The 12052-nt window shown below is 42.1% G+C and overlaps 1 protein-coding gene across 7 annotated transcripts in view; it reads left to right on the plus strand.

Annotated features, from left to right (window-relative positions):
• The window catches only part of LOC120946232 (complement factor H-like), a 3139400-nt gene that overhangs the window by 2360358 nt on the left and 766990 nt on the right, over window positions 1–12052 (plus strand). The window lies entirely within an intron of this gene.

Here is a 12052-nt window from a genome sequence, read left to right on the forward strand (position 1 = left end):
TTGCGACAATGGCACCAACCTTCTCTCCGCCCTGCGACAGGGACAACTGACCCATGTGCCCTGTTTTGCTCATGTCCTTAATTTGGTGGTGTAGTGGATCTTGGGCAGATACCCGGGCTTACAGGATGTCCTGAAGCAGGCCAGGAAAGTCTGTATGCATTTCCGAAGGTCATATACTGCCAGTGCTCGGCTGGCAGACCTCCAAAGGGAATACAACCTGCCCAAGAAACGCCTAATCTGTGACATGCCCACCAGGTGGAACTCTACGTTGGCCATGCTGCTGCGGCTGCACACGCAGCAGAGGGCCATCAATGAGTATCTGTGCCAATATGGCAGCAGAACTGGGTCAGGGGAGCTTGTTTTTTTCCCCACGCCAGTGGGTCTTGATCAGGGATGCATGCACTGTCCTGTCACCATTTGAGGAGGCCACAAGGATGGTGAGCAGTGACAGTGTATGCATCAGTGAGACTGTCCCTCTTATTCTCATGTTGGAGCACACGCTGCGTGGAATAATGGACAGAGGGAGGAAGAGGAGGACTTCCTTACCTCTCAAGGCCCCCTTTATCCAGACCGTGGTCCTGCTTGGAAGAGGATGAGGAGGGGGAGGAGGATGATTGTCAGCATGGAGGTGGAGCCTAGCACTCAGCACTCAGCATCAGCAGCAGTCTTCAAGGGATCAATTACAGTCCCAAGGTACCCATGGACTTGTACGTGGCTAGGATGAGGTGGCTGCAGATCCTGTTGTCCTCAGTGACCCAGAGGACTCTGCACCGAATGCCTCAGCAAACCTATGCTGCATGGCCTCCCTGATCCTGCAAAGCCTGCGTAAGGATCCTTGTATTCGTGCTATGCAGGAGAGGGATCATTACTGTCTGGCAACTCTCCTTGATCCACGTTACAAGAATAAGGTTGCAGACCTTATCTTGCCGGCGCAGAGGGAGCAGAAGATGAAACATCTTCAGGAGGCCTTGCAGAAAGGTCTGTGCAACGCGTTCCCAGAGACTGGGGGTGTAACGGTCACCACCGTTTATGACCTTCCATCAACCCACAACAGCTTATCGACACTCTAACCAACAGGCAGACCCGATCCATTCCATAAGAATTCCCTCAATAACGAGACTGACAAGCTCTGTTACTGCGTCAAAATATGAACTGACTTTTAATGGTTTCTTCTCAGCTTTTTATGCAGTACAAGGCATGAAAGGAACAATCAACTCCCCACCCACACATCACACCGAGGGGGGCTTCAATCACATTCTTTGAGCTAATTGCTAACCATTCTAGACATCTCGGGGCCGGGCTATAATTATCAGGACCTAATCACTGCATGTTCCTTCATTAACAGAACTCAAACAAAACACCATCACACGATCTCTTTTCAATCCACATCCCTAGGCAGACGTTCCGTCTCTGCATACAGCTTGACACCTATTCACACCTCTGAGCATCAATAGGCTTTAAACAGTGTTATCACACAATTAAAGGCCTTTCAAGAGTCAGCCTTATTTAACATGTTAACAGTCTTCACAGAGAGATGAGTCATAGAATATTCTTTGCAGGCATTAAGGAATATACTGTAGATCACTGTCCATGCCAAAACAATCCAACATGTGTCCCCCATCTCCTGGCTCAATCTGTGCCCAAAAGTCACTCCTGTTACAGGGGGGTTACCAAATCCTGGTCCTGGACAACGTGTTGCTGAGGCTTCGGTGAGTCACAGAATGAACGGTGGAGAAGGTGGCCGTCTGACCGATGCGTTCAGACAATTTTTTAGTCCACAGCCCCAAGGTATGACCGGTTTCAGCAACCATCGCCAGCATCTGTTTTACATGGTGCGTGAATACCTAGGGGCAAGATCAGACTTGGACACCTTCCCCACCGAAAATCCTCTGGGTTACTGGGTCTTGAGGATGGATCACTGGCCAGAGCTTGCACAGTATGCAATTGAGCTTCTGGCTTGTCCTGCATCCAGCGTTCTTTCAGAACGCACATTCAGTGCTGCTGGAGGCTTTGTAACCGATCACAGGGTGCGCCTCTCCACCGACTCTGTCGATCGACTGACCTTCATAAAAATGAATCAGGCTTGGATCACCACCAGCTACCAAGCACCTGATGGTGATGTAACTGAATATTTTTTTTTGAAATGTCGGATCCCTTGAAGACTGCCTATGCTGATTCTGAGTGACTATCCAGTTATGCTGACTGAATATCCTTTTCCTCCTCAATGATCTTGCTGATAGCTTGTAAGAACATTGTTGTTCTGGGCACCGCCACCAGTGGCTAAGGCCCAATTTTTCTGTCCCTGTTTAACAGGGGCGTGTAATTACAATTCTTGATGCAATACTTTGCAGCAGGCTCATTGCTGCGCTCCAACTAGAGTATCTGTGAGGGGTTGCAGTGTTGTGGAACCAGCACCAGTGCCTAAGGCCCAATTTTTCTGCCCCTGTTCAACAGGGGCATGTAATTACAATTCTTGATCTAATATTTCACAGCAGGACGTTCCAGCACCCACCAAGACTAACTCTGAGGGCTAATGCCCCGTACACACCATCACTTTATGTGATGAAAAAAAATGACGTTTTTAAAAACGTCACTTTAATTGACCGTGTGTGGGGGAAAACGTCGTTTTATGTCTTCTAAAAAAACGACCAAAAAAAATTGAAGCATGCTTCAATTTTATGTGTCGTTTTTCAAAACGTCAACTTTTACTTCACAGAAATTGACCGTGTGTAGTAAAAAACGTAGTTTAAAACGACGTTTTTTCACCCGTGCATGCCCAGAAGCTACTTATGAAGCAAACTTCAATGGAAAAAGTGGTGAGAACGTAACCTCGCTTTGCTAGAACATTGTGAGAAAAACGATGGTGTGTAGGCAACTTCGTCTTTGAAAATTGAAGTTTCAAAAACGTAATTTTTTACTTCACAGAAAATGTCGTTTTTTTTCATCACATAAAGTGATGGTGTGTACGGGGGGCATGACAGTTTTGTGGCAACACCCACACCTAGGTCCCAAATTTCTGCAGAGTATATACGGCAGGCCCCTACTTTTAAACATCCAACTTACAAACGACTTCTACTTGCAAACGGAAGGAGACAACAGGAAGTGAGAGGAAATCTACCCCTAGGAAGGGAAATTCTCTTCTGTAAGAGGTGTCTCCTGTCCACTGATGCTTTATCACAATCCTTGTTTCACAAAAAAAAATAACAATCATTTGTCATTGGGACAGAAAGTGAGGTGCAATCTTCTGAACAGATGCACACAGACAGCAAAACAAATGTTACAGGGGTGATAACCCTTCTCTATGTTTTCAGAAAAGCTTAAAAAATGATTTTCTGGCTGAAGCTACACTTTAAAGAAGTACCAGTTAAAAATTACAAATAGATTCTACTTAACAAATCTACAGTCACTGTGTTGTTTGCACCGCCTGTATGCTGCTGTTCAAAGTATATAGGGCCAAAGGGGCTTGTAATGACCTGGGGGAGGGGAAACCCATGCTATTTTTCTCAGTGACCAAACATTACATTAAAGCCGCAAGCAGTTTTAACTTACTTTTTTCTTTTAGTAATCTCATTTTGTGCAGAGACAGTTCTAAACACGTGCCACTACTATAGACACCCAGCATGTACGATATTTAAAGAAATGTAAAAAAAATTTTTCACTTTAAACATCATTAAAATCGCTGCTCCAGAAAAAACAACCGTTTTAAAAACTTTTTTTCCATTGATACATGTTCCCTGGGGCCAAACCCGTTTACCGACAATAACTTGCATATTAGGCTTTAAAATGAGCACTTTTGAATTCGAACGTTCGAGTCCCATTGACGTCAATGGGGTTCTAAATGTTCGCGCAAACGTTCGGACCGTTCGAAGGTTCTGGTGCAAACCGAACGGGAGGGTGTTCGGCTCATCCCTAGCCACGGATGAAATAGGAATTTACCTCCCTCCGTTGAGCATAGAAGTGGATAATCCAGCACACAGTAACTGCAGCTGTTCTATTCATGGACACACTCTGATCTGAGTTCCGCATCAGCGCGTTGGTAATGTATGGCAACAATCATTTGTGATATACACACAATATACAGCCCAAAGTCCTTACTCTCTAATGTAATGGTATCACGCTCTGCTGTTTCTCAGTACACGTAATACACCAATTCAAGGGACGATATCAACCTATTTGAATTTTCAAAATGACATGAAACTTTTCAGTGCATGAATTCAATGCTAGCATGGATAATGACATTTTGAAAGCTTGCTTCTTGTCCATCTGATATTACTAGGAGAACTGTATGAACTGAATTTTGAGCTTAGTGGGGAATTCCTCCTTCAACGAGTGTGCACATTAAGGAGATGTTCCATGGTGCCAGTTTTCCTTGTCAATATATCTTTATTGTATATTAGACATTTGTACAGTCATTTAACAAGCAAAATCGATCTTAGGCAGAAAGAAATTCCTGCTTTTACAGATAAACTAACAAAATAAAGAATGGCATCATTACTCTGCCCATTACATCTCTCTTGCTTCAATAGTGTAACTGTAAACTGAACAGGGATCAAGAGAGATTCAACAACGCAATATGTAATCCAATAATGTTCCTGTCATTGCGACCATGTGCTATTAGTCCTTGTATTTCGGTATTTTGCGTCTCTTGGAACTTCCAGCTTGTCCAAAGCTTCGAGTCGATCAAAGATGCATGGCTTATCAATTAGATACTCAGTGCTAGGAAAAAGACTACACATTAAGGTGAAATACATTCGGAGGCAAAGAGAGTAACGGAAAAAAAAAAAAAAAAAAAGAGAAGGAGAACGAAGGGGGGAGGAAGGGGAAGGAAAGGTGGGGTCGGGGGGTCTGCAGGACCAGATCGGGGACCTTTCAATAATGCGGAAGTTTCTGACAGGACACCTATGTAATGGCTGGGCTACCATGGCATCAAAACTTCACCATTAAATGTTTTTTGCGAAACATATTCCAACCAGGGCTTCCGTGTATCCTCAAACCTGGCGATCGTGTCCAGCTCCATTGCGGACATTTTGGCGTATATCATAGCAGCGTTCATTCTGTTGATAGTTTCATTTAAGTTCACATTTGGGGACTTCCAAGCTTTCGCTATAGTTTGTTTTGCTGCTGTTAAAAGCTGTCTTGTCAAAGTGAATCGAGCGTATGAAATATCATCTGGCTTTAAATTGAGCAGGGCTATTTTGGGGTCCATGGGGACTATTTTGTTTGTGAGAACTTTAATTATTTTGAAAATTTCCAGCCAAAATTCCTGCACTTTTGGGCACGACCACCAGGTATGAATGTAAGTTCCCTTGTCTGAGCATTCTCTAAAACATAAATCAGAGTGAGTTTGCGAGAACTTGGCCACCCTGGTTGGAACTAAGTACCATCTGGAAAGTACTTTGTAGTTTGTCTCTGCCGCTAGTATATTGGTGGATACCGTCTTGGTGTTGTTCCATATCTGATCCCACTCCGCCTGATCCAATTCTATTCCTAAATCTTCTTCCCATTTACACACATAAGGCAATTTCCCGGTGCTCGGGTGCATGAGCAGTTGGGAGTACAAGGTAGATATTACTTTTCTGGCATGAGGGTTGCTGTTACATATAATTTCAAAGGCGGACAATTGGTTTGATACTACTGTCGAGCCGGCTGAGGGCTGAAAGAAATTTTTTATCTGTAGATATCGAAAGATTTCCTTAGGGGGTATGCCATGGGCTTTATTCAAGGTTGGGAAAGGGGTCATTGTCATTGAATCGAAGAATTTATATTTTTGTGTGCAGTCTCGATCCGTCCATTCCTTAAAGGACTTAGGATAGACCCAGGCTGGGTAAAATGCCGGATTTTTTTTTTTTTTTTGTTTCATAAGTTTTTATTGGGTGAACATGAGAGCATACAGGATAGTACAAAGATACATCCAGAAAAAAAAAGTAGCGAGAAAATAGCTTATTTTGGCTATGAACAGAAATTACTGCAAACATTTTTTTTTTTTTTTTAACTTCAGCATACAATCATGTGTTGCAAGTCAATCCTCATCTGAAGAGGGCATATAAAAGGCATACAAGTAAGACATAGAAGATTGTACAATATTCATTATACATTATGAACCATAGGGTTCATCCTAGAACATTTTTGTTATGTCCATCTTGACCAGTATATAGGGTTTTTAGTAGTAGTAATTCTTTAATGGTCAAGAGGGGTAGGGAGGGGGGGTTGGGGAAGGGAAAGGGAAGGAAAAGAGGTGAAAGAAGAAGAGGAGAAGAGAGAAAAAAAAGGGGGGGGTGGTAGAGGGTTTAACACAGATCTGCTTGACTTAGGGTGTTTATCAAGTATATTCCTTCCACTTCAGTGTACATTTTTTTATAGTTCTGCTGCTGATATTTTTGAGTCTCAATGAATATTTGTGCTAATTGACTGTGAGTCCTTGAAAATCATCCAATCACGCCATGTTTCTGAGAATTTCATTATTTTCTCCTGGGAAATGCTTATGAGTTCCTCTATTTTCTCTATGTTATTTATTCTCCTGAACCATTCTGTCTTGGAGGGAATAACATCGGAGCACCAATGGGTGGGAATACATTGTCGTGCAGCATTGATCATGAACATTGCTAGCGATTTCATGTAGCGTTTTCTTGGAAGAGAGTTAAAATGTAAGAGATACTGTGCAGGAGTATAGCAGAGGTTCTCTGAGGTGACTAAAGTGATGGTCTCATGGACTGTTTTCCAGAAGGTTTGTATCAATGGGCAGGACCACCAAATGTGGATCATCGAGCCTTCCTCTGACTTACATCTCCAACATCTGTCAGAGATAAGGGGAGAGAATTTGTGGAGAACTGATGGTGTTCTGTACCATCTGGTAATGATTTTAAAACTGCATTCTTGTGTGGCTACGTTGAGCGACCCTTTATGTGCGTACGTAAATTTTTTTTCCCAGTTTTCATCTGTTAGAGATAAATCTATATCTCTTTCCCAGTTTCGACATGACGAACTGGAGAAGTCTGACATATCCTCAAACAGGGATCTGTATAAAGATGAGATGATGTGTCTGTGGGTTTTTTTTTTGGTACACAGATCTTCCAGTTTTGTGAGTGGTTTTGTCCAGAGATGTGTACTGTCGGCTTTGGTCAGGTAATGTCTGATTTGTATGTAATTCCAGTGTGGTATTACGAAGGGTTTAATGATATCTTTTAGGTCTTCTCTAGATAATATTTTCCCTTTTTTAAAGAAATGCATGGATAAGATTCGCTCATGGGGCCAATGGAGCTTTAGAAAGTTTTTCTCAAGTCCGGGGGGGAATTCGGGGTTGTTTCTCAGTGATGTCAGGGGGCTGAGCCAGGGGGTCGCATTTGATTGTTTGAATGTGCTGTGAAAGATTTTTAAAGTAGGACCTATCATGGGGTGCGCTTTTATAGCCTTTGAGTGGTATTTAGGGTGGATCCATGGTAAGATATGCAGGTCTTGGGGGAACTGAATACGCTCTAATTTAACCCAATCTTTGACTGCCTGGTGAATATTCCAGTCTACTATCCGTGTGAGGAGAGTCGCCTGATGGTATTTTTTAAGATCAGGTAGTGCTATTCCACCTTTGTTCTTTGGTAAGTTTAATCCGAGGTGATTTGCCTCTCCAAATAAAGGAAGTGCAAGCTTTACGGTATGACGAAAAGAAAGATGAGGGTAGAAAGATGGGTATTGTCTGCATAGCATATAAAAAGCGAGGCAGTATTGTCATTTTAATTAGGGAGGCTCTACCAAACCAAGAGACGTTTAGGGTGTTCCATCTTTTCAGATCCTCATGCGCTTCTTTTAGTATAGGTAAAAAATTAAGTCTAAAGAGGTCATTTAGATTAGAAGGGATTTCTATTCCTAGGTAAGTTATATTATGTTTGGCCCATGTGAACGGGAAATTCTTTTTACACAGATCTACAACTTTTAAGGGGAGTGTAATGTTTAGGGCATTTGATTTAGAGTGGTTGATTTTCAAGTTGGACAATAAATTAAAGTGATCCAGGTCTTTTAAGAGGTTAGGTATGGATATGTGGGGTTCTGCGAGGGATAGAAGCATATCGTCAGCGAATGCAGCAATTTTATAAGTGTTTTTATGAATTTCAATTCCTTTGATGTTCTGATTGGATCTGATTCTGTTTAGGAGTGGCTCAAGAGTTAGAACAAACAGTAGAGGGGATAAGGGGCATCCCTGTCTCGTACCATTTCTTAATTTGAAGGCGTCCGATAGGTGGCCGTTGACACGTACTCTGGCTGTTGGATTGGTGTAAAGTGCAGTGATGTAAGCTTTCATTTGAGGTAGAATGCCTATGTGATCTAGTACTGCGTCAATAAAATCCCAGGCCACTCTATCGAACGCCTTCTCAGCATCTAAAGACAGAAAGAAGCCTTGCTTCTTATTGGAAGTTAACCAGTGGCTAATATTAAGGGCCTTAATTGTGTTGTCGCGACCCTCTCTTCCTGGGATGAATCCCACTTGGTCTAAAGTTATAAGGGAGTTGAGTAAGGGCACTATTCTATTAGCTAAGATCTTGGCGTAGATTTTAACATCTACATTAATAAGAGATATGGGCCTATAGTTAGTTACTTGTGAGGTATCCTTACCTTCTTTGGGAATGACTGTAATGTGGGCTTCTAATAATTGTTTGGGAGGTTGGCGTTGAGATTTAAGAGTTTGGAATGTCTTCAGGAATCTTGGCTTCAGGATGTCGATGAACGTTTTGTAGTATTGTAAGGGTAAACCATCAGGCCCTGGCGCCTTGCCTATTTTCATCTAATTGCTTTATCAAATTCTGGTCCTGAGATAGGGGCTTCTAGTTCTTGGGCTTTATTTATGGCAAGCTTAGGTGGGCTGTACTTTTCTAGAAATTCCTGGATCATTTTAGCTCTTTTCTCTGAATTTTGGGGGCATTTTGGGTCTGACGGAAGGTTGTAAAGGGAATGGTAATATGCTTCAAACTGGTTGGCGATCTTCTTGTTTGTGGAATATGATTTCCCTTGATTATCTCTAATTTGATGTATCGTTGAAGAAATTTTTTTGCTCTGAACTGCCTTCGCAAGTAGTTTCCCGCTTTTATTACCCTGCTCATAATATATCCTATGTCTCAGTACGTATTGTCTTTTTGTTTTCAAATTTAGTTCCTCTGCAAGAATTGCTCTCATTTTGGTTAGCTCATCAAGCGTTGAGATGGCAATATCTCTTTTATGTGACATTTCTAGCTTGTGGATCTGATCTATGAGGGATTTTATTTTCAGTTGGCTTTCCCTTTTTAGCCTCGCTAGTTTTTTGATGAATTCACCCCTGATGACGCATTTGTGTGCTTCCCACTGCGTTAGAGAAGAGGTTTCATCATTTTCGTTTCTAGAGAAATAATCGAGTAGTTTCTCGCGTAGTTCTGATACGTCAGCAGGGTCTTTTAGTACTGCAGTATTTAGTCTCCACGTTTTTGTCACTGTTTTTTTTTCAGGGAAAGTCAGCAAAAGGGTTATAGGATGATGGTCAGATAGCGTCATAGGTTTCGATTGTCGAGTTTGTTAGGAAGGTTAGGTCTGGTTGTGATAGGAAGAAGTAGTCTATTCTAGAGTATTTTTGATGGATGGTGGAAAAGTAGGTAAAATCTCTGGTCTGGGGATACAGGGTTCTCCAAGTGTCATGAAGCATCAGCTCTTTCAGTTGTATTTTGATTTGTTTTAAAGCCCTGTAGGGAAGGCTCGATGCTCCGTTCGAGGTGTCAATGAGGGGGTCTAGTGGGATATTGAAGTCTCCCCCTAAAACTAGAATGCCTGAGGCAAAGGTTGTCAGCAGATCTTTGATTTTACGAAAGAAGGTTACCTGTCTTGAATTCGGAGCATAAACATTAGCAATTGTCATTGGATGATTTTCAAGTTTACCTTTGATGAATATATATCTACCCCCAGGGTCTAGCATGGTGTCATGTACCTGGAAGGGGGTTCGATTTGAAATTAGTATTGAGACCCCTTTCGTTTTCCCTTCTGTGTTTGAGGCATGAAAAGTGGTGGGGTATCTCTTGTCGTGAAATTTCGGGATTTTATCTGATTTGAAGTGTGTCTCTTGTATGCATATGATGATTGCTTTCTGTTTGTGAAACTCGTTAAGGAACTTGGTTCGTTTTTCAGGTATGTTGAGGCCTTTTGCATTCACAGAAAAGTTTAATGGATAGTGGAATGTTTTGCTGAGTATTTGAAGTCATGTTTATAGAGTAGGTGTGGGGGCGGATTAAGAAAAAAAAAAAAAAAAAGAGGAAGAAGAGAGAAAAAAAATAAAAGTTTAGCTAGAAAAAGAAGAGGGAGGGGGGAGGGTTAAGGGAAGAAACAACTCCGGCAGGTAGGCTTAGACCAGCGGATCTACCTTGGTATATACAATACCGGATGGGTCAAAGGGTATTTAAGGAAACAACCCTTTGTGTGGGGTTGTGGCTATTATCGGATCTGCTACGGATTTGATCACAGTAGTACACAGCCAGAGGAGATTGTCTAACTATTCTTCCTTATACTCTCTCTGTCTTTCTACTCTGTCTGTATACCAATTAAGTCAGCACTCTGGGACAACTATAAAAAGAAAGCATGCGTATTCACAGGGATAATTTTGGAAGGTTGGGCCTGAATATTACTAAAAAATAAGTTTTGAGTTTTGCTCTGAGTCTCAGTGGTTAGCCAGCTTACTTGTATAAATACACCTGTGGGGTAAATTTAGAACCGGAGGGAAGCTGCCTTTAATTCAAGAGTTTCAAGGAGTCAGAATCATGGATAACAGGTGTAAAAAGTTTCTGAAGGCAATTATATTTTTATCCACTAGATGGGAGTGTTGCCTTACTAATCCATAAGGTCAGGTAATGTGAGTTTGAGCACTTTTCTCCTATAAGTATTAAACCAGTGTAACAACTTAAGGGGTGTAAAGCAATAACCAGGATAAACAAACATTTCAACTTGTTCAACTTATGCTGTGTTCCTGAACATCATCCTGAGCATTTTAACATGCGCATGAGACACTGCTATGATCAAGAACATTCACTATATGTGTGGTTAACATTCCACATCATGTGGATCAGGCGGTGACATGTTTTCAGTAATTTGGAAGCTTTGTTTTGAGTATTTGAGCACATGAGCAGGTTTAACTCACATTGGTGTCATGAATCACTAGCGTTCAGAGTATTTGCAACTTGATCACCGCCATGTCTCACCCAATCATGTATTACAGGTATGGGCAATCAGATGATTAGGTAAGAGTATACAAACCAAGAATGTGTAACATAGAAAAAAAAAAAAAAAGGAGTACAGTTTATCACACGTCTCTGACCACATTCAAATCCGCCACGATCAGAGTTAGGCTTTGAGTATGGCCGGAGGCTGAGTGTGCATTTTCAAGTCTTTCTATTAGGAGGACCAGATATATGTGGGTTGGAATGGATACCCAACCTTGGAATCTGTATAGCATGTTCATTTAATGGATGTCTTTTTGCTTTTTGATATGTGGGTGTAAGGAAGCGATACTCACAGGTGTCTAGATCTCTTATGATAAAAGTTGTCAACTCAGTGTGATGAAGGTCTGTCTGTCTGGTTGATTGATAGCAGGTCTGATATCTTTGGGAGACGTAAGTTCAAAATCTCCATGTTGAGGTTCTATAATATCAGGCTGTGGCGGAAAGAAGTAGGTGGTCGAAGGGACACGTGTGTTGCTCCATTATTGATTCGTACGTTCATCTTCTGCTGTTTAGGCAAGGTTTAGGTGTCCATATGGTCCTGATGATCGGGTCGATCTCTGCGTCTGGGTGGGGAGTCTGCTCGTCTGTTGCGTTGAGGAGACGGCGATCTGGGGCGTCGTTCTCTTTGCCTCTGTGCTCTTGGAGTAAGATTGTTGGAGAGTGTGATCCAGGATTCATTCAGCATGAAAGAGTTGTACCATTCAGGGACTTCTGTTCTAGGGATGTTCATGGCTTCACAGAAAGCTCGGAGGTCATCAGGTGTTCGGAGTAGTGCCGTGTGTCCTCTTGAAGTAGCTGAGAGACAGAACGGAAATTTCCACCTGTATGGTATA

This window comes from Rana temporaria, chromosome 7, assembly GCF_905171775.1.
Source record: "Rana temporaria chromosome 7, aRanTem1.1, whole genome shotgun sequence".
Taxonomy (NCBI): domain Eukaryota; kingdom Metazoa; phylum Chordata; class Amphibia; order Anura; family Ranidae; genus Rana; species Rana temporaria.